At 36.3% G+C, this 24,215-nt stretch overlaps 1 protein-coding gene across 2 annotated transcripts in view; it reads left to right on the forward strand.

Moving 5' to 3' along the window:
- Positions 1-12,177: 12,177 nt before the first annotated feature.
- LOC145691914 (uncharacterized) overlaps positions 12,178-24,215 on the forward strand; it is a 183,657-nt gene continuing 171,619 nt past the window's right edge. For both annotated transcript variants that reach the window (XM_081767221.1, XM_081767220.1), the window contains exons 1-2: positions 12,178-12,233; positions 17,070-17,086. The gene's annotated coding sequence lies outside the window, so the exon portion shown is untranslated. The remainder of the gene's footprint in view (positions 12,234-17,069; positions 17,087-24,215) is intronic.

Below are 24,215 nucleotides of genomic sequence, written 5' to 3' on the forward strand. Positions count from 1 at the left end.
TCTCTTGTGTGATTATAAAACTTGTTATAAAAAATTTATCTCTGCTATGGAAATGATATTAAGATAAAGGAGAGTGCTAGCGATAATACACATAATGATAGAGAATATATTTCTTTAGATTCCAGAGTGGTTCTCAATATACCAGATGATCCGAAAAGTCATGTTCTATAATTGAGAATTTCTTCGCAAGTAGAGACCTGCTAATTCATTTTCGTGAATTGGAATTCAGAACAACTCGTACTCTGCAAAGCAATCGTGTGTCTACGTATATCCATTGACTGATTCAAAAGAGTTGAGTAAATATGTATGACGTTCACATGAATAGAGATTCCATTAGGAGGTAAGCTCTCATTGCCAAATAGCATGACAATAGACGTGTTGTAATTAGTACATATTTTACAATCGTACATCCTCTTTCGCGAACAAAGAGGTGGAACCGACTACATGATGAACATATTAGAATTGAACATTCTCACGTTATAACATCCTACAATAATAATACGGGAGGTGTCGACCATCTCGATTTGCTGGATGAAAAAATTAGAATTGATATAAGAGGCAAGAAGTGGTATCTGGTTATATTTACACGAATTATTAACATAAAGATCGTACATTCATGATTACGTTTACGAAACCAACTCAGTCCAAAATGGATCTTGTGACATTTAGGACCAACATTTCTGTCAAATATATCAAATTAGGTAGTCACCTGTTCAAATGTATTCAATGATGTACGCTTCGCTCTAAGGGATAACTTCATTACGGAAAGGAGGACGTAAAGATGCCATGATAATGAATTCACTTCAAAACCATCATCGTACTTTGAAAAGTGTAATGTCACCTTGTGTTTGAAAGTGTTTCGTGAAATACAACGAAGGCAAAGAAAATTAAACATTGAATCAAAGTAAAAGACGAGTAACAAACTAGCACAGGTAGATCGAAATTACAAAATAGCAATTATCTGTACTTCAAACATAACAGTTGGGTGTTCTAAATACTGGTATTTGTATGTTCTGTTTACTTATGTACCATATATCATATTTTGTATAATTTTCGTAAATAAACGTTAATTGAAATGCACATACACACACACACACACACACACATGCACACACACACACACACACACACACACACATATATATATATATATATATATATATATATATATATATATATATATATATATATATATATATATAGTGCGTTCATAAAGTCTCTATGCACTTGAATCGTGGCAAGTCAAAGTTGCATTCAAAGTCACATGAAATAAAATTTTATGCTAAGGTTTGCAACACTGCTATATTATCGCCTCGCGTGAAGTTCCTTTCTTAGATTCCAGTCGACAAAGTGACATTGAAGTGATTATTGCATCTTAATTAGCGGTCTCTGAAACAATGGTGTTAACTTTGGAACAACGAATATTCCTGGTTGAACATGTGTTCCGTGCACAAGGTGAGTACAAACAAACAGTCAAAGATAAGTTTGCAGCTAGGTTTCCGGATACACCTGTTCCGAATCGTCACACTGTAAGGACACTGATCGATAAATTTAGAGACATTGGAACGGTAATGGACTATGATCGAAGTGGTAGACCGTCAGTGATCGATGAAGAAAAAATGCTACACATATCGGATGCAATGCAACGTAGCCCCATAAACCACTTCGAAAACTTGCCCAGGAAGAAGTAATAAGTGTTGGTACGGCACAAAAGGCAGCTCGTAAGAAACTATCCCGTATAAGTTGAGAGTGTTGCAGCAGTTACTTCCTCCCGACAGTCTAAAACGAGTGCAGTATTGTGAATGGTTTACACGGTTTGTTATGGACAAGTCTGACGATGTTTTGGATATATATATATATATATATATATATTTTTTACTGATGAGGCCTGGTTCCATTTATCAGGTTACATCAATGCCAAGAACTCACATTTGTGGTGCGCAGAAAACCCACATGTCATACATGAAGTTCCTCTGCATGAGCTAAATTTAGGGGTGTGGATTGCAATATCTAGAAGAAGAATAGTCGGCCCCATATTTTTCAGACAAACAATAGATTGAACTCCTTATTGTGAAATTATTCACCAGTTCATGGGAGAACTAACGGAAGACGAACTTCGTAATGCTTGGATACAACAAGATGGCGCTACAGCACATACAGCTCGAAAATCAATGAGATTACTGCAAGAGGTTGTTGGAGATCGAATAATTTCAAAGGGATTGTGGCCACCTGGTTCTCCTGACTTGTCTCCTCCGGATTTTTAGTTCTGGGGTTATGCAAATAATTCTGTTTATAAAGGGAACCCCCACACGCTACAAGAACTCGAAACAGGTATTCGAGATTTTGCTCATAGCATTCCACATGAACAACTTGTGAGAGTATTTGAGAACATGAAGAAACATGTGCAAGCATGTCTGGAGGCTCATGGGGGACATTTCCAATATTTGCTGTGAAAATGTGTGTGTATATGCTACACACCCTGTACATAGTGCTTTTATGCCATAAAATATAATAAATTTTGAGTATTATAATTTTCTCGTTGCTTTGAATATGTGACAATTCAAGTGTATAGAGACTTTTTGAACGCTATATATATATATATATATATATATATATATATATATATATATATATATATATATATATATATATATATATATATATATATATATATAAAGGAAAACTTCATGCTTTGATACACCGGCCGTTGTTATCACTCAATGCCTTGAGGCACTTGGCGGTAAAAATTTGAATGACTTCACTAAAACAACATTCTCGATTCTTTATGTTGCTGTCTGATGAAATTCAATGAAAGTGAACTTTTCGATATTTTGTAGTAGATTGAATGTCTCGTGTACATCTTTTAATTTTGGAAAGAGTATTTATTACTTAAATTCCAATTATATTGTCATTCAATTGCACTTAATTCCCATTCATTTGCACTTAAATGTCATACATGTCAGTTTGAATTTCCTTAATAGACATTTCCTTTACAGATAGGAACTACATCTGTAATTTGAAATTTGGCACACGCATTCAGTATACCAAGTACTATTTATCACATTTTTTTTTAGATGGCTACGTTCACACAGGGCCGCTCCAGAGGGGCTCAAAGTGCGAGAAAAATATTCCCTCCAAAATTTTCCCTTTGACATCATTTTTCCCGCTCCTAGTATATGGTATGAGAATGCAAGTGGTACCATTTGAAAATCGGCTCCATTCTGAAGAGAATGAGGTATGAACCATGATCCTAGGGTAAATAGTGACGATGCAGTAGCTGCTTGATTGAAAGTCTCAAAAATAGCTCAAAAAGCCGGGTACCGGAAAGGGTTAATCATAACTTTGTTTTTGCTTTGGCGCTTCCAGAAGTTACAAAGTAACAACGTTGATAAGAAGCACAAGTAATAATTTAGAATCGATATCTGTTCCGTCGATGGATATTCACTCGCTCCTTTCGACAATACCGAACAATCTTTACTACTTCAAATTGGTTTGCCCATAATTGATGTTAGCTGTCATTGAACCAAACTGAAATCATCGAAACCTATTTCTTGTGCCTCAGGGCTCAGGCCCGATTACTGACATCACCGTTGCATTTAGGGCATCCGGACCATTTCAACTCCTGCTCTCTAGCCCAAAAAGTCAATGTTCAATAGACGAGTTGGAGAGCTCCGATCCAAAGACATTTCGCAACTCATTTCTTGGCCTTCTGAAATAGGCTGATTTCTGACATCACCGTTGTACTCACGGGATCCGTAACTTCCCCGAGGCACAACTTGCATTTAAAAACTCCACCTTGGAAAGATGAATGAAAGGAAACTGATCGGAAAACTTTAGGATTCAATTTCTATGACTCGGAACCAGGTTAGAACTTCTGATAACACACTGTGCTCACGAGACCCTTACCTTTCTAATATTAATACACGTTTCCAACAATTGTATGTTTAAGGCAGAAATAGAAGGGACCCAGCCGAAAATTTCGGGCCCTCAGTTCTGAAGCTTCGAGGGAAGGGTCCGATTTCTGACATCACCGCTTGTTCAGGTACCCAGATCTTTTAATGCCACCACTCTCGTCCAACATTCCATATTTAATAGGGAAGTAGAGTGGACACTTGGAGTTTCCTCAGTCCAGAACCCTATCTTTAATATCACGGATTGCAAAGGGATGCGTACATTGTGAACACCACTACACGTGTCCAAATACTACATGTTCAATAGAGTAATAAAAGGAAGCCGAGCCCAAAATTTTTAGACTCCATTTCTGGGCCAGGTAATGATTTCTTACATCACTGCTGTTTTCAGCAGATTCGGACATTTCAAACGCAACCACCGTCGTCTATCTACACCATTCTTAGTAAGCAAATTTAAGGGACCAGTCTTTGAAATTTCGGGATCCCATTTTTGAAGCCTCAATTCCTTGGCCCGAAATCTAACATAACCACTGTGATCAGGGGACCACTGTGATTCGCTGAGTTCATCAAGTCGATGTGTAAAACTGCTTCCATAATGTAAGAGAATCGGCTCCATGCTCTTTACAGTATAACTTTCTCGCGGCAAAAGACTATGTATCAATGAAATGGAATGAATATAGCCTATACATTGATTGCATTCTTATTTAAAAAGTGTTGAATCTTATCATTGTTTTAGAAGCATTCATACTGTACGTCTAACTTTTTACTTATACATAGTGTCAAGATTATGAGCTAGAAAGATTATATATTAATTAGATATTCAGTAATCACACCGTGAAATACCTAATTTTTAAACGGAATTCTCTAACGAACATAAGATTATAATTGCAAGTGTTTCTTTTTTTCACGCTTTCTTAAATTCAACATAATGTCCGCTTTTTCAATGCGTAAAAAAATACAACATAGTATGTGCGTGCGCTAAATTTAGATAATTTTTCTCCTTTTCTTCTGGTAAGGAGGATACACACCCATAGTATAGTCTTTTAAGAAACTGCAATTTTTACAAAAAGAAATGGGGTTTCCTAGTTCAATAATAACATTTGCATTTACACTGATGAGGAAACCTTTAGGATGGGACATATAAGGTAACTTCTTTCGCATCATTTAGTGTCAGTTTCTTGCCGTTTTAAGCGCGTATTTTCACGTTTTGTGCATCACCAGAAGTGGGTTAAAATGGGCTTCAAAGATGGGACGAAAATGACCAAGAGTTACGCCACTATCGAACTTCCAGGTTGTTGATTTCACATCGCGTAACCTTTTGTGCCCCTATTTCGACGTTTTGTGCGTCACTGAAGGTGTGTCAAAATGAGCCTCAAAGGTGGGACGAAAATGACCCACTGCTTAGCCAATGCCGAATTTCGAGGTCGTCCCTTTCGCATCCACTAGGGAATGTTTCGTGCCGTTTCGTGCCCCCAATTTCCACGTTTTGTGCGGTACCAGAAGTGTGTCATAATGGGCCTCAAAAATGTGAAGAAAATGACTCACTGTTCCGCTACTATCGAATTTCTAGATCGTCTCTTTCGCATCGTTTAGTGAGTATTTTTCTAAAGTTTTCTGTGACTATTTCCTCGTCTTGTGCGTTACCGCAAGTGAGTTAAACGGGCCTTCAAAGTGGGAGTTAAATGACTCACTGCTCCGCCATTACCGAATTTCGAGGTCGTTCCTAACACATTGACTAGTGCCTGTTTGTGCCGTTTCGTGTCCCTATTTCCACGTTTTTTTGCGTCACAAGAAATGTGTCAGAATTGCCTACACAGTGTGACGAAAATGACCCAATTTTCCGACACTATGGAGTTTCGAGGTCTCTTCTTTTGCATCGTTTAGTGCCTGTTTTGTACGTTTTGTGCGTCACAGGGAGCAGGTTGAAATGAACCCGACTATAACGAAACGAGTTAATTCTGTTCTACCACCAACGAATTTGGAGGACGTTTACTTCACATCGTTTACTGCGTATTTTGTACCGTTTTGTTCGCCCACTTTCACGTTTTGAGCATCACCGGAAATGTGTCAAAATGGTCTATCTAGGTGTAAGGAAAAGGAGCCATTGTTACGCCACTATCGAACTTGGAGGTCGTTTCTTACGCATCGTATAGTGCCTGTTTTGTACCATTTTGTGCGCCTATTTCCACTTTATTGCGACAACTAAACTGGGTCAAAATTGCCTACAAGTATAGCGGAATAAGTTAATGCTGTAAAGTCACCATCGAATGTCGAGGTCGTCTCCTTTACATTTTTGTGAGTGATTTGTGTTTCTTTGTGGAAGTGGGAAAATGAGCCTTGAAAGTTGGGATGAATATGTCGTTTTCTGACATATTTGTAGGTCCTCTTTGACCCACATTCGGTGGTGCACAAAACGCGAAAATATATACAGAAACGGTACAAAACACGCACTAAACAATGCGAAAGAAATGACCTCGAAATTCGATTCTGGTGGGACAGTTGGTCATTTTTCTTCCCACATTGAATGTTCATTTTGACCCAATAGAATTGATTCACAAAACGTCGAAATAGGGGCACGAAACGGCATAAAACAGGCACTAGTCGATTCGAAAGGAACGACCTCGAAATCAGATAGTGGTAGAGCAGTTTGTCATTTTCGTCCCACTTTCGAGGCCAATTTTGACCCACTTCCAGTGACGCAAAAAACATGAAAATACGCGTACATAACGGCAAGAAAGTGGCGATAAACGATGCGAAAGAAACGAGCTCGAAATTTGTTGGTGGCGGAACAGTGAGTCATTTTCGTCTCACCTTGGACACCCATTTTAACCCACTTCCCATGACGCACAAAACGTGGAAGTATTCACACAAAGCGGCACATAATGATGTGAAAGAAACGACCTCGAAATTCGTTTTTTGGCGGAACAGCATTAACTTGTTCCGCCATTTTAGGCCCATTTTGGCCCACTTGTGCTGACGGACAAAAAGTGAGAATAGGCGTACAAAATGGCACAAAGCAATGCAAATGAAACCACCTCGAAATTCGTTGGTGATGGAACAAGTTAATGATGCCGGTGCTCACGGCACTTGACGCTGTCTCGTTATAAAAATCTATAGTCATTTCGCTATCGAGATGAGACAAGATTCACTAACAGTACCCCTCGAGATGCACTAAAAGTATGAGACAAAATGCAACCCTGTCGTGAGCACCACTAAAAGTATTCCACATTACTGCTTACATTTCTCATGGCTTTCGCTCTCTAGTATAATGAGATTATGATTTGGAAACGAGTTAGAACGAGCTGAACGGGGGAGCTATTAGTCAAGCGCGGGTCGGTGAGAAAGTTGTGAGAAAAAGAGATACAAAATTTGTATTGTAAGCTTAATTACATGGAAATTTTAAGTCTGTACGGTACGCTTAATTATATGGAAAATTTTATATTTTTTTCCTTTATGTTGGTTTACTTTACCTTGATTTTGGGACTTTCAAATTTTATTCTTTTTTCCACTGAAAAGTGTCTATATTTCAACAAGGAAATAATTATCAATGATAATTATAACAACTATCTATATAATTGAATTCATTGTAATTTGGTCCATGAAAAACACTTTTCCATTTCGTACTAGCTGTTATGCCCGTTCTTCGCGCGGATCAGATAAAATAGCAATCTAAGCAAACTGAACAACCGAAGAACAAATAGAAACGTTTCTAAACTTTGATATATTTTGTGTGAATACATATCCAACAACTTACATGCGTTTTCATTGGGAAGGCCAATGGGGGTTGAATTTGAACGTAAACGCTACCGGGAATGTCAATATACATCTTAGCAACCCCGATAAATATGGATTCGACACAAATATTGGCCATTTTCCACACTTTTACATGTCCCGGTAAACGCTCCCTGAGACCTGCTTGGTTCGAAATGTGAAAAAATCGCCTCTGGCCACAAGCCGATACCGCGAAAAATATGCATGTGACATTAAGATCTGGCATTTTCTAACACTTTTGCATATCCCGGTAAAAGCCCTTAGGATCCTCTGGTTCCAATTTTGTAAAAAAAAAAAAAAAAAAAAAAAAAAAACGCCTCTGGCCCGCAGCAGATGAGGGTTGTATTTGGAAGTTAACGACTGTGGTAGTATCGTCATTCATCTCAGCGACAGCGAAAACTATGGATTTGACACTAGTATCGGTCATTTTCCATTATTTTTACATGTCTTGCAATTCTCCGCCCCCGGTGACTCCTGCTTCGCATACAATGCTGGCTGAATTTGAAAATCACCGCTAATGAAGGTATCACTATAATCTCAGCGACCACGAAAACTATGGATTTGACACTAATATCGGTCATTGTGGATTGTTTGTACATATCTCATGGTCCCCTTCATAATGCCCCCGTTCCTTAGCTGGTGGGGGTTAAATGTGAAAGTAAATGCGGTCTTGAGCTTCAGCATTGAGATCAGCGACCCCAAAAGCTACTAATTTGACATTAATATTGGTCAAATTTTCGATTATTTTTACATGTCTCGGAATACCCCTCTTTGGTGACCCAAGCCCTCATACAATGAATTTGAAAGTAGAATCAATGGTAGTGTCACCATTGGTCTCACCAACCGCGAAAACTATGGATTTGACATTAATATCGGTCCTTTTGGATTGGGGGCTGTATTTGGAAGTCAATGCTTGTAGGAGTATCACCATTCATCTCAGCGACAGCGAAAAATATGGATTTGACACTAATATCGGTCATTTCCTATTATTTTTTACGTCTCGCAATCGCCACCCCCGGTTTCTCCCGGCCCGCATACAGCGGTGGCTGAATTTGAAAATCATCGCCAATGAAAGTATCACCATTGAGCTCAGAGACTCAGAAAACTATGGATTTGACATTAATATCGGTCATTTTCGATTATTTTTACATCGAATTCCCCCCCTCTGGTGATCCAAGGCTCGCATACAATGGTGAATGAATTTGAAAGTCATCGCCAATGATAGTGTCACAATTGATCTCAGCGGCCGCGAAGACTATGGATTTGACACTAATATCGGTCATTTTGGATTACTTTTACCTTTCGGTATCCCCCCTCCCCGTTGACCCACGGCCCGCAGTCGAATAGGGTGAATTTCGAAGTTAATGCTTTTGGAGTTTTACCATTGATCACAGCGACCGCGAAAACTATGAAATCGGTCTTTTTCTACTACGTTTACATGTCCTGGTAAACGTCCCCCTGAGACCCCGTGGTTCGAATTTTGTCAAAAATCTTTCTGGACCAAGGTATCTTTGACGAAAATTTGTGTAACTCTCGGTCAACTTGTTTGGTCCTCAGGCCGGTCCTGGTAAGCGTCCCCCTGAGACCCCTCTAGTTCGAAATTTGAAAAACCTCTACGTCTTGATCTGGGGCCTAGACTGTGACCAAGCTACCCGTGAACAAATTTTGAAAACTTTCGGTCCACTCGTCAGGTCCACAGGCCGCACACAGATAGACAGACAGACACACAAGCAAACTCTTTATTTTATTTATATAAGAAAAGTCAGATCCACCGGTATTGTAATAGAGCGGTGCTTGACCGATTGATCGTAGAAATGCAAACTCCGAAGAGTGATAATTTCATAGCCTTGTTTTATTACAAGTTTAAACTCTTTAGTCAGTAGAGAAGAGGGCGTGAATCATGAGTCAGAGTTGATGACAATGGGTTTTGGTGGGTCTGTGGGTCACAGTGGGTGAGAGTAGTTCATGGTAGGTGGTGGATCAGAGTGGGTCATGTTGGGTCGTGGATCACATTGGGTGGTGGGTCAAATGGTCGTGGCTAAAGTTTTCATTGCTCCCCGCCCTCTCTGAACTACAGTGTTGAAAATTAATCAGTGAAAATAAATTGCAATTGATCAATCAATTGAAAGTAATTTCTGTGGAAATCAATTGCAATTGAATTAATTTCCAATTAATTTCAATTGCAATTGAATGACTGAATTGAATTGCAATTACTTTCCATTGCAATTACTTTCAATCGATTGATTAATTACAATTGATTCTCCTTTATTAATGTCCAACTGAAATTAACAATTAACCATTACTTACTTCAATTGTTAATTCCAATTAACAATTAAATTTACAGATTAATTGTTAATTGTTAATTCAATTGAAATTTGCCCAACACTGATGAAAACCCTCATAACCTACGCATTATAATGGATTATCACCTGTATGGAAGTAATTTCTTTTGCCGATAACAACACATTGTTTTCCGTTGACATCGGCACATCAGCGTCATTGTTTTCAGCGGTACCAACAACTTCAGAACTGGCAGTAGAAATGATGTGGTTCTGTTATCGGATGAGAGTAGACTGAATCTGAATGATAATTCTCCATATGCACCCTTCTGGCAAAAGGGGAAAACATAGAAATAGCCTATCAACATTTACAAACCTAATCTATTTTGTGGTGCATTGTTGTTGTGTGGGCATGAGCATAATTTTGCATGGACATAAAGACCTCTACATTTTTAAACAGAGTATACTCACTGGATAACGTTATTAGTTGTATACATTTGCACCTATCCGCCGTTCATCTTTACAGAGGTACAATTTTAAACGATTTAATATTTATGGACGATAACGCGTGACCGTATCGAACATATCAGGTCGCTCAGCTCTTGGGACAAGACAATATATCTTAAATGGATTGGCCTTCTTGTTTCCAGTACTTGGATCCTTTAAGCACTTAAGGAGTGCTTTGAAGAGACGTTTTATGAACAATCAGGTACACTAAGAACCATGCAACAGTTGTCAATAGCCTAGTAAAGAATAGAGCTCCATACCACAAAATATCATTTCCAGCCTTGTGAGTAGCATGGAAACTCATTGCAGAGCATGTACAGCAGTCTGTGACGGCCACACATCCTTGTAATGAAAATGTAATTCAGGCTGACATGTCAAGGGGGCTATCAATAGTTGATGTCACTTTAGTGGAAGTAAGGATTTTTCTATCAAGTGACATTATTGTTGATATTAGAACTCGTTTCTTCGTTGTTTCCGGTATCATATTGTAGTATTTCATGTATGGTGTTTGAATCTAAGGTTTCAATGATCTACTGCACTTCACAGTTACTAAATTATTATCTGTTTCTTTCTCAGTGAAAGCTACTTTCTGCAGTTTTATTATTCCCTCTCGTGTTATTTGGTGACGATAACTTCTCATGAAATAGCAAATTCCTGCTCAGTCTCAGACATATGCTCAGCATAATCATATTTTTTCTTGTTACATTTTACGAAATGTCACAGTAAATGTCTAGTAGCTTCCTTTCGTAAATAAATATAAAGAGTAACTGAAAATTAAATATTTACTTTAGTTTCTTGCTGCGTTACGTGATCACAATGTAAAATTAAGTCATTATTTTAATGTCTTCTTTCTGTAAGAGTATTTCTAAAAGTGAGAAACAAAATTACTTTGAGTATATGCAAGAAGATTTGAGGTTATGTAGGTCACTGAACAGTTTATAATACCACATATCCTGCATATCCTTTGCACCTTTCTAAACTTGAGGTGCAAAGAAATCTTAAAAATATTTTATATTTTGCAAATGTCGTTTTATGAGTATTGTATATATTTTTCTAGTAATGAACAAAGTTTAATTATAAAGCTACTTGCAACCTTTCGATTTTCATGCGAACATAAAGTGTTTCCTTAAACCAACCATAAGAAAAAAGAAAAGAGTTATTATTTCTTATCTTGCGAATAACATACATATGTAACTACGGTAAGGATATAAACATTGAAGATGTGCATGATGCAATTTTTTTAATATTTTCATTGATGCGCAGCTGAATTGTAATTGCTTTATTTCTTGATTGCGCTCCACGCCATACGTTGTGTTTAGAAAACATTCATTTAAGAGCAAAAGAAAAAACTAAATAGCGTTAAATGCTACTCTTTCGTAACTGGAAAACACAATATCATTTTTAATTCTGTATGTGGTAGTACCATCATGTTTTCGAAGAAAGTTAAACGAAAATGTTAGGATATTTTCATTTTGAGAATAGAAAGTTGCGTTTCATAGTTTTAGACATATATAAGCACTTCTATGTTTATAATGTCTTGTTTAAATCACGATATGGAACGTTATGCACTTTAGTATAAATGTTATGGGATATTACCTACCGAGATCTTTTGTATTGCTTCCGTGTCATAAACAAAAGTGTAAGTCTATTATTTCTGATGTGATAATAATAAAATGTGTATAAACGTACATGATAACATTAGATTGAATTGAATGTATTATACTTCATTATAATAGAAGACACGTCGTAATTCAACAGGACTGAGGTATGTAATACCTATTAAATATCATTTAAAATGTATAAATTTTCTAATAGAGATTTTGCAGTATCTACGATTTGATTACTGGAGTGGTGTAAGTATAAAAATTATTAAATACTTTTAATTTTATACTCGTGCTATATCTACGAAAAACAGACTAATTGGTTCAATAATATGCTTATTTGGAGTACAATTCTTGCACTTAAATACCAATGACAATCTTCGATATATAAGATTAACTTACAACTCTGAATTAACTAAAGTCAGATATATTTTTCATTGTGCTTTGAATGTATATTGTACATGCGTTTTCTTTCTCTATATACAGCAGGACCAGTGTGGTGTAATGCTTTTTCAAAGTAGCAGTAAGAAATAATTTTATTCACATTTGCATAGATAAATATGTCTACAAAGAAATATTCAAAGGTAACACGGTATTGTATGTGTTCCGAAGTTTTTATTTAAATGTGATGGTTTTGTGTTGTGCTCTAAAAGTGAAATGAATTACTATAAACACTAACAACGGACGTATGCGAATCGTGACAGCTAGATATTTATGAAAATAAGTACCGTCACTAATTGTAGATCACTATTACGACTGGCAAGATAGCCGCCCGACTTAAGAAAATTGAAACAATGACTAAGTTATTCGTTTGTACCGAAAATATTTTCGTTTGTTCCATTTTCCTTATAGAGTTACTTGCGAGGTCAACTAAGGGAGCTATCTTAGCACCAATATAGCACCGCGTATCACAGCACAAAAAATTGAAATACACCATTCAAAGCCAATCGTTTGTACCGTTTTTGTACCGAAAAAAGTTTTGTTTGTACCGTGATAGTTTTCGAGAAAGAGAGGATGATATTTGGAGGGGGATATCTTGGCGCCAAGATAGCCCCCCCGTATCACAGCACAAAAAATTGAAATATACCATTCTAAAGTAAATCATTTGTACCCTTTGTACTGAAAAAAAATTTGTTTGTATCCTGATAATTTTCGAGAAAGAAATTATGACATTTGGGGGCTATCTTGGCGCCAAGATAGACCATGTAATGTCTATTTTTTTCCATGCCCATTAGTAAGTATTGTGTTTATTCATTTGAATTTATTTGTTTTTAGAATTCTGGTTGTGCATACCAAATTTTTAAAAAAGAACTTGTCGGAAATAACTCAACGGTAAAATTGACGTGGCGGGTGGGAAAACAGTGTGAGTCCAAAATAAGCCATTTTGAGGTAAAGCAAAAATAACACTAAAGATGTAGAACTACAAGTTGTAGTGCAGAACAGTACAATTTGCAAGAAATCGCACGTTACACCAGAATGCTATAATGTCGACTGTATATTTGTGGCATTAACAAACAAAAGTTCTTTCTTCAAATATCTAAAAATGCGTTTTGTGGACTAGTAGTTTTTTTCCACTCACCGATTGAATTAAATTTTCTCTATTTCTGCCATTTTCCGCAAGTAAATGGAATAACAAAGAATAACAAGGTGTCTACAAATTCACAAAGAAACTGGGTTGATAGAAATAATCTTAAACAAAGAAACAAAAAAATGAAATGTTTACTCACCTAAACAGCGTCCTTCCACGTTTCAGCTTTACACCAACTGAAGAAATCAACTGTTTATATATGTTACATTAGTGTTTCGTGAAGTATGCCACTTTTATAGACAAAAGCAAGTAGGCCATTGTTGAAGAATACGGTATTTACAGGTCAGAAATAGAAAATATTTAATTGAATCGGTGAGTAGATAAACACTACTAGTCCACAAAACGCATTTTGAGATATTTGAAGAAACAACTTTCCTTTTTTAACTCCACAAATGTACAGTCGACATTATAGCATTTGCTATAACTTGCGAGGTCTTCGAAATTGTACTACTCTTCATTACAACTTGTAGTTCTACATCTTTAGTGTTAGTTTTGCTGTACCTCAAAATGGCTTATTTTGGACACACACTATTTTCCCAACATCTTTAGTGTTATTTTTGCCTTTACCTCAAAATGGCTTATTTGGGACTCACACTGTTTTCCCACTCGCCACGTCAATTTTAATGTTGAGGTATTTCCGACAAGTTATTTTTTTTAAATTTGGATATGCACCACCAGAATTCTAAAAACAAATAAATTCAAATAAATAAACACATAATACTTACCAATGGGCATGGAAAAATAGACACTACGGGGTCTACCTTGTCGCCAAGATAGCCCCCCAAATGTCATCACCTCTTTCTCGAAAATTATCAGGGTACAAACAAATCTTTTTTCGGTACAAACGGTACAAATGATTTACTTTCCAATGGTGCATTTCAATGTTTTGTGCTGTGATACGTGGGGCTATCTTGGCACCATTATAGCTTCCCCCCAGTTGAACTCTCAAGTAACCCTACAAGGAAATGGTAAAAACGAAAATATTTTCGGTACAAACGGTACAAACGTAGTACAAACAAATGACCTAGTCATTGTTTCAATTTTATAAAGTCGGGGGGCCATCTTCGCATACGTTCGGTAATCATCGTGGTGACAGTCACTCAGTGCTGAATCTTTTCAGGCTCTACGCCGTTGTTTCTGTGGTTTGGAAGGCATTCAGGATTTTATGCAGTATTGCAATCCCAAACCGTTTGTTTTATAGCTCTTGTGAACGGCTCGAGATATCGATTCCTCTCACAAATCATTGGAATTGTTTGTCACTGGATGCTGTGCATGCTGTGCATTTACTCCCTTCTATATATATTTTTTTTTTTATGCAGTCTTGTTGTACATTTGTTCGTTTCTCTGTACGAGACTCATAACTTTTCAGCTTTAGAGCCTCGTATCTCCCTTATTTGACAACACTAATAATTCGCCGTTGCCTTATTTTCTTTCACGTTTTATTAAATTATTTTAATACCATAAAATGATATACGTTCTATTTGAAAAATTAGAAGTTTCTGTTGGGGTGGCAACACTGCTTGTGCGATACTACTGCTGTGTTCTTGTTCATGTTTCCCCCTAACCTAGGTATCAGGTTACCTGCTCACATTTTTTTATTTTCTGTCTTTTCCCGGCGTTTTAAGAGTATAAGTCGGCACAGCCTCACTCGGTCACTTTATGATATATGTATTATACGTAACGTGAAAACACGGTATTTCTGCACTGAGTAACTATCACCACGATGATTAGCGTTCCACAATTAGTTAGGGCACCAATTTTCGTAAATATCAAGCTGTCATGATTCGTATATATCCCTTGTAAGTAAAAGAGATTTGTTTGATATACTGTACGTAATACTTCATTTCCTTATTCTAACTCACTTTTAAATATTAAAAGCATGCTGCTTTTCAGGTGTAATTGAAATGTAAATAAATGATTCGTAGGTACTAATAATTTGCCAGCAGAAGTTAATATATTTGGAGTGCGTTCTGACTTCACAATGTTGTCGGTAATTGTATAACAGACAAGACACTACCTTAAAATAAGTGCGTGTAATGAACGTAAAAATTCGATAACAAGACAGGAATCATCCAAATTTCTTTGCTCAGTCTTATGATTTTCCATTTGAAATATACAAAATTAACCAATACTGATACTGAATATATGAAATCTATGAATCAATCATGTAGGTCTAAAAAATAATCAGAAAACTGATACAGTACTTTGTATGCTGACATTGCTCAATATCCCAATACTCCATCTTTGAGAGAGAAATAACAATTGCTTCAGGATCTCTTGGAGAAAATGATTAAAATATAAAGGCTGGACGTGAACTGTAAAAATCACTACAGCTATAATTAACACTAAAACTGAAACAATAATTTGGCGTCTTGTTAAAATTGATGAATTAAACGAAGAAAATCAACTTTTAAAAAATGGTTTAAATGAAACTCTTATTAATTGATGACGTAGATTGATATAATAAATACTATTATAATATATGAAAATCTACAGTCACAGAATGAAAATACTTATGAAATTGTAGAAAAATATGGGTCATACTTTGGATTTGGATGTAAAACTAGACGCAGGTAATGCATGTTATAGGTTGAGCCAGAAACCAACCAGAATGAAAGTGATACTGTTGTTAATTAGGAGGGTTGATAGAGAAAAATTATTACGAAAACGGAAAGACAAAAGACATTTGAACGCAATTCACGTTGACTCAAGTAAAGACCAACCCATGTATATAAATCAAAGCCTATCTCCATATTGAAATGTTATTATCAAACCGGCTAGGAAAGTTAAATAGGGAAAGGGTAATGCTTATTTTTGGGTGAATAATGCAATTGCAATAAAAGTAAAAAAAAAAAAAGGAATGATGGAAATATACTCGTCTTTAAAGTATTAAAGATGTTATATACATATATATAATAGTTGGGTTATCACTTATCACAATTGCATGACTGTTAATATCTGAATAGTTTAATGAGTCTTATCTGAATAGTTTGGCTTGCGAATATAACACTATTGTATTAACAGAAATTTGGTTGCATCATAGTGTCATGAATAATGAATAACATCTTACAACGTCTTATTACGTGTACATCATTCTTATAATTCTTATAACGTTTGTAGTACTAATAGATTACATAAAAGAAGTAATGGAGTACTAATTGCAGTAAAACACGGTATTGTCTCTTATAGAATTGAGCTGGATAATGAAAATAAATTTATCTCTGTCAAAACGTTTTTAAATCACTAAATATATTACATTTTTGGAATATAGTTTGGTCTATCATCTAAAAATTGAAGATACACGTCTTCATATAATTAATTTGAAATAATTTATAAATGGTTTAATGAGAATGTATTTATAATAGGCGATTTTAATTTAATTTTAACCACTGATTCTATGATCTTATTACAGGAGGTCCTAGTTGCAAGGTACTGTCAGAAGTTTTGAATACTTTTGGTTACTACTCAGTTAATTACATTACAAAGTATAATTATAGAAATCTTGACTTAGTTTTACCAAACTTTGAAAAAACTATTAATATCCTCCATGAAAACATCCCATTTTTAAAACCAGACAAACATCATTGTCGCTTAAGTATAGAAAATAAACAATAAGGAGTAATTGAATTTATGAAATGACTATATTCTATGCAATAGTTTTAAATTTTGCTCGTTTTATGCAATTATATAAACTCCTAACTAAAGCTAACTTTAACATTGCAAGTACATCTGGTAATGTAGAGGAAACTTAATGTAGAGAAAAAGGTAATGTAGAGAGAGAGAAAGAGAAAGAGAGAGAGAGGTAATGTAGAGAAAAAATGTAATGGAAGAGTTTGTAACTTATTATCAGATTTTGAAATCAATACTTGATGTAACTGTTCCGAGGAAGATGATACATGCTCAAAAGAGGTATCAATGTTGGTTTACAAAGAATATTATAGATAAAATAAAATTAAAAAGAATATTAATGAAAAATCAAACCTTTCAAAATGCAATAAATGTTTGTTGCAGAGATCGCGAGAAAATTAAAGAAAATGATAAATTTTAAATAATCTGATTTTGTAAGACAAATCGAAATAACGTTAGTTATGATATCCTCTTCTCTAAAGATTTTGTTCGAAATAGAAAGAGAAAAGTGAGATATAATAATAGAATACTAAAATATCAAAATAACATATTGGAAACTGGTAACAGTATAGCTGACGGTTATGTCCAGTTCTTTGAATCTTTGTATGAAATTCCTCCTAATACTATGGACAGACCTTTCAGTAATAATATGTTCTTTTCCTATAGTTTAACTTTAAATAGTGTATATTTTAGTAAATATAGAATAGTTATAAAACAAATCAACCAAGACAGGCTGATGGACATGATATATTACCTCCTTTTATATTTAAGGCATGCTCTGAAATACTTCTGAATCCATTATGGACTATATTTATTGCGACTGAAAAATATTTATTTGTTTCCATACTTTATGAAAAACAACTCGACTATTATTGCTTCGAAATATGGAGATAGTAAAATATTTAAAAATTATCAATCTATAGCAATCTTATGTTCACCAGCAAAAATATTTGAACAATTTTTATTTCAACAAATTATGAGGAATGTCAAACAATATTTAGTTGCTAGTGTTCAGTTGAGGAACACAAATTGCAAGATTTTAGAAAAGTTAATCTCTGATTGGATATTGGATATCATTAGAAATTAGAACCGCCCCCATATGGAGAAGAAAAGTGACCTCGGAGCTGTTCATTTCTTCGCCGTTATATGAAGTACTTCATCCAAATCGCGAAAACCCAGAAGGACCAAAGATAATAATGTGGAAATCTATTGGAATGACGAACAATAGTAGATATTCAAAGCTCGTAAAACAGATATGCTGTACTTTCCAACTTATTTCAAGTATAAACATAATCACGACCTTCATACATTCTCATTGATTACCAGAAAAGAGTGGCTTCATAACAAGGAAAAACTGCAGCAGTTGTTCCCGATTGTGATCTCGTCCTGACAGCCTTTTGATCAAGATCAATGGATTCCGGCGAGAAGGACTTGTATCATTATATCTAGAATTATCACTGCTTCATGCTCTACAGTTTTTCTATTATTTTATGTTGAATCAATAATCTTTTTCCATACCGACTCAAAAGGAATAACCTTTTTCAAAAACAACAAGTAATTGCACAAAGCTAGCAGAATGACTGGTTTTAATCTAATATAGTCAGTTTACTATTCCATATGTTACCACAGCTGCAGATACCTTGAATGAATTGTATTTTTGAATCGTAATCACAAAATTTCGAATAAAAATGTTAGTGCATCTGATTCTAGGATTCTCTTAACGAAAGATGAGTAGATTACTTAGCTGAGGAAGTTAAGCGCGAGGATACAAATCATGGTAAGGTCATCGCTTTTTTGGAGGATACACCAGAAAATATTCCAGTTTATTAATTCAGAGCTTCGAAATTCCCCTTAACTCCAATTAATCTCCCATTAGCACCAAGGGTTTTACTTAGGGACGTAAAGTATAGAAATCGACCTAAGTCTAAAATCATAAATTATCAGCGTCGCTAAGTTAACTGGTAGCAGTTATGATGACATTTAAAACCAAATTCAGCCCCAGCGTTGATAATACCCTCTTTGTCCTACTAGGAGGAATGAGAAGAGATGGCATCAATATGGTAAAACAGAGCAATATTAGTGCTGAATCCATACTTTTGGGGGTCGTTTAAATAAAGAGTGAGATTGCAAATGCCATGCAAGTTAAGCTGCCATTAGCACCCTGAAGTGTTGGAATTGTGACGTGTGAAAAGAATTGAAAATGACCAGTGCTAGTGTCAAATCCATGGGTTTTGGGGTCCACAAGTTCATTGAGACAGTTTGGATGACCTTTAAGTTTAACTTCCAGTAGGATTAGGATCCCCTAACACATATATAAAGGAGGGTCTCGAAGGGAGTAACATACATATAGGTACAATCAATCAAAACTTATATTACTGTAGAGTCCATAGTTTCGGGATTACCGAAAAAAATAGCAACATTTCTGAACGAACGTATAAGCTTGATTTCAAATTTACAGGAGTAGTATCGAAGACGTTGCTCGGACAGGCGATGCTAAATATTGTGTATATTCCAGTGTAACTCAAGAGTGTCTGGATCAACTTTTACGAAACGCGTAAGACATACAGGGTGCGGCAGCGTTCATAGCGTAATTTGACTTGCGTAGTACAATGACGTACTGCATGAATGCGCCAGCTCATGCCGCATTTGTGTACTAATGAGCTGCCATTTTGAGTGTGACAGTGATATGGAGCGGTGGAGTGCACAACATCGTGCCTTTGCTGTTGAAAGTTATTTCAAGAATAACGACTCTGTTATCGCTACCGAGCGTCTATTTCGGCAACATTTTAACTTGGGACGTCATGGGAAAGTTCCAGATGGACGGACCATTGTGAGGTGGGTACGTGCATTTCGAACAACAGGTTCTGTTCGAAATGGGAATCCGGGAAGAAATGAAAGAACTGTGCGGACACCAGAAGCCGTGGAAAATGTTCGTGCTGCAATATTGCGGAGCCCAAAAAGATCTGCTAGTCGTCGTTCGCAAACTGTGCATTTGTCCTATCGCTCATTCAGGAAAATATTGCATGAAGATCTCCATTTTCACCCACATAAGCTGCAGCTTGTTCAGGAAATTAGGCCTCGCGATTGGGTTTCACGAGTAACATTCTGCTTAACCATGCGCGATCTCCTTCGCCAAAGTCCACAAATGCTGCACACCATCCTGATGTCAGATGAAGCTCATTTCGAGTTGTGTGGTTCAGTGAATAAACAGAATATGAGTTATTGGAGTGATGGAAACCCGCATGAACTGCACATCAAGTCCTTGCACAGTTCTCGTGTCACAGTCACATATGAAGTTGCTTCTTTTGGGATTATTGGCCCTTACTTTTTTGAGGATGACACCGGTGTGGCTGTACTGTCACCTGTGAACGCTACCTAAAGATGTTGCAAGACTTCGTTCTTCCCCAATTAGGTATGGTCGATGTGGATGTAGAACAATTATGGTTTCAACAAGACGGAGCGACCTTGCATACAGCCAGAATTTGCATAGTTTTCTTGTGACAGACATTTCAAGGTAGAGTAATTTCCCGTTTTGGTGACATTTCCTGGCCGCATCGCTCACCTGATCTTTTATGTGCAGACTTTTTCCTTTGTTGGCTACCTGAACCACGAAGTGTTCCGAACACGTTGTGTCACCATTCCTGAGTTGAAGTATCATATCGGAACTGCCGTCGGCAATGTCTCAGGGAATACGTTACAACGAGTTATGGAACGAGTTATGAAGCTTCCAACGCCGCCTAGATGAATGTGTTGTGCAGAGGGCAACATTTGACAGGTGTCATATTCAAAAAGTAATCCAGTCAATGAACAATGACTTACACATTAGTAAATGGCATACCTTTAACTGTTAATTGACATAAGAGATAATAAATAAATTACAGTTACTGCCTGATGGTGTGTTTTTAATATCCTATTATAAACGCTGCAGTACCCTGTATTTCTTTCAATATAGGGAGAAAATATTGTGGTAGTAAAGTGTCCCAAGAAAATAAAGTTGGGATATGGGACATGTAAAATTAATGGAAAGCGACTGATCTTAGTGTGTTATCCATAATTTTCTCGGTCGTTGGGATGCATACTGATGCTCCTAACGATGTTTACATCCAATTTCGTCCCTATTTTTACAGGATTAGGGCCTAGAGACCTGAAACCGACAATGTCATAAATTGCTGAAATATTTGACGAAATCACAGTTTCGGGGGCTGGACAGCGTTTCTAATAACTTCGGACGGTTGATTGTACCCAGAACAAGATGGGATTTTTAATCATATCAATCTTTCACTGTGAGTGGAAATGACCTCTCAACTAGTATATGTACCAAACCAACCTTCGCAATCGAGAAAAATTGTATGGATGTATGTTTCGTCTTTTAAATGGAATGAGATATGTTAAAATCATAGATGGAGTGGAACATTGGGTCGGTGGGTCAGTGGGACAAATGGCTCAAGATTTGTGAGTGGGTCAGTTTATCGTAGGTTAACAAGACTTGATCCGCTGCGACCCACACTCACCGTCACTCATACTGTCCCACTGACCCACCGACTAATTCTGCTCAGTCCATTGTAGACCGCATCTTCTGAATACTGGTGAATTTGTCTACGTTTTACTTTCAAAACATCCATTTTTCTCAGTTTTTCATTCATTTCTAATGAAAGAGAAATTCAGGTACTATCGGATTTTGGTAGTTGCACTTGTAATAATAGCAATGAAACTTACTAGTTGGCTTCTGAGATGCAGCATGTGAGTTTTTAGAGGAGATAACTACTGGAAAAAATCTTTTGAATAACCTGTAATGTGAATTATTCTATAAAATATTGAAAAAACAATGTCAGCGTGATCATCAAGGTCAAATTGCAAATTCAAATGAAATGACTTGTGGTATATAGTTAGACCCAATTTCAACTGGGAAGTCTTGGAAAAGGAATTATAAGCGTATCGCTTTCATTATAATATGAGGGCATACTGAAAGTCGCGAGCAACATGCTTTAAAAAAAAAAAACCTTAATATTTAGTTGTAAGTGAAACCAAGTATATCGTCTCAGTCTACAGACCATTCGTTCTTCCTTTCCAGACGTTGACTGTGTTTGTTACTAACACATGAATACAGGCAAAATTTCCAAAATGGTGGGCAGCTATGTTTCGTTTCGACAGCATCCTGCGATTGAATACCTTCTTAAAGAGGACGAATCTGCTTTTGAAATTCACCGCAGACTGCAGCGTGCCTACAGAGATGTATGAGTGGGTGCCAGTTGTGTTAGGAGATGTGTGAAACATATTAAGAATGGAAACACGAGTATTGAAGATGAGCCTCGCAGCGTGCGATCTCGAACTGCCTCTACGGAACGCAACAAGATAAGTTTGTTGAGGTGATTGGGGAGATAGGCGTATTACTGTGAATGAAATCGCTGCAAAACTCGGTTGGATACAGTGCGGTGCAAGAAATGATTCACAACTTAGGTTATCCGTAGGTTTGTGCCCGTTGGTTCCCACCTTTATTAACCGAGGACCACAAACGTCAGAGACTAACCATTTCCCAGAACCCTTCTTCAGATGTTTCATTATTATGAACCTGAATCGAAACGACAGAGTATGGAATAGCACCACTTGAATTCGCCACCGAAGAAAAAAGCGAAGACAAAGCAAGCTTTAGGGAAAGTTATCGGGAGCGTAACAAGGTTGCATTCTGGTTGACTTTCCTGAACCTAGACAATCCATAAATTCTGCCCGCTACATGACGACACTTTTGAAGATTCGTCCTGCCTTGTGTGATAAACGTCCTGGAACGTCCATACTTCAACATGATAATAGGCGTTTGCATATGTCTATTGGCACTATGGAGAAGATCATTAGATTTGTGTATGAAACACTTCCACATCCTCCCTACAGCACCAAACATGGTACCCTACGACTACCATCGTTTCGGTTTTATGTAGGAGCAGTTATGAGGCCATTGCTAAGAGTAACTGGAGGATATTCGGAAAAAGAATGCGTCATTGTCTGCGATTAGCTGAAACTGAATTCTATCGCAAAGGTATTTTCAAACTTGCAGAACAAAGGTGAAAATATGCAAAACAAAGAAAAACAAAAAAGAAAAAGAAAAAAGACGGAAACTATAAGTTAAAGTGAAAGAAAGGTCTGTAGAATAAGATGATATATTTGGTTTCGCTTACAAACGAAGATTACGGTTGTGAAATATGTTCCTCACGACTTCCAGTATGCTCCTCGGACCTATCCTTAGGTGGGAGTTGTGGTCCAAATTTTAGGGAAAAATTGATTACCTCAGAAGCCATTCAGCTTAGAGCTGAAATGCAGTATATTAACTCAGTAAAATAAAGGGAACATATTTTAGCACGTTTTTAAAATTCTCCTTTTCGGTTGGGGGTAAATTTTCTATATATTGGAAATTGGTAGTGAATTGATTTGTAAAAATAGTCAATGTAACGATTTATATGAATTACCAAATAAATTGAGCAACAATAGCTACATGCAAACGCACGTTATATCCACTGCTTCCTATTATAATAGTTGCTGAAAATTGTGGACCGTCGAATTTTTGTGAATAATAATAATAATAATAATACACTATTTTCCGTCTACCTTTGCTTGTAAAATATTCTTTCTATCGTGTTAAAGAACAGGAATAAGACTACAATGTATACATGCTCATAAATTTTACTGTAAACAGTGTTAGAAATACAGCTAGAAAGTTCTTTAAAATAAATAGATTTGGTAGTTTCTTTCGTTTAACTCAATAAAGGAAATTTTTAATAATTTTAAATAATTTTTAATAACTTTAAACATTTTACTATGCATTAAATGTTATTTGTGTTATTAGTTTACATGAGATATCCTACTTAAGGGATTACTCTATGCCACTGTACGCTTTAAGGAAAATAACAATAAAAATAACTGAATATCACTGAATAGTAAG

The sequence above is a fragment of the Thermobia domestica genome, chromosome 8 (genome assembly GCF_964235325.1).
Source record: "Thermobia domestica chromosome 8, izTheDome1.hap1.1, whole genome shotgun sequence".
NCBI classification, from domain to species: Eukaryota; Metazoa; Arthropoda; class Insecta; order Zygentoma; family Lepismatidae; genus Thermobia; species Thermobia domestica.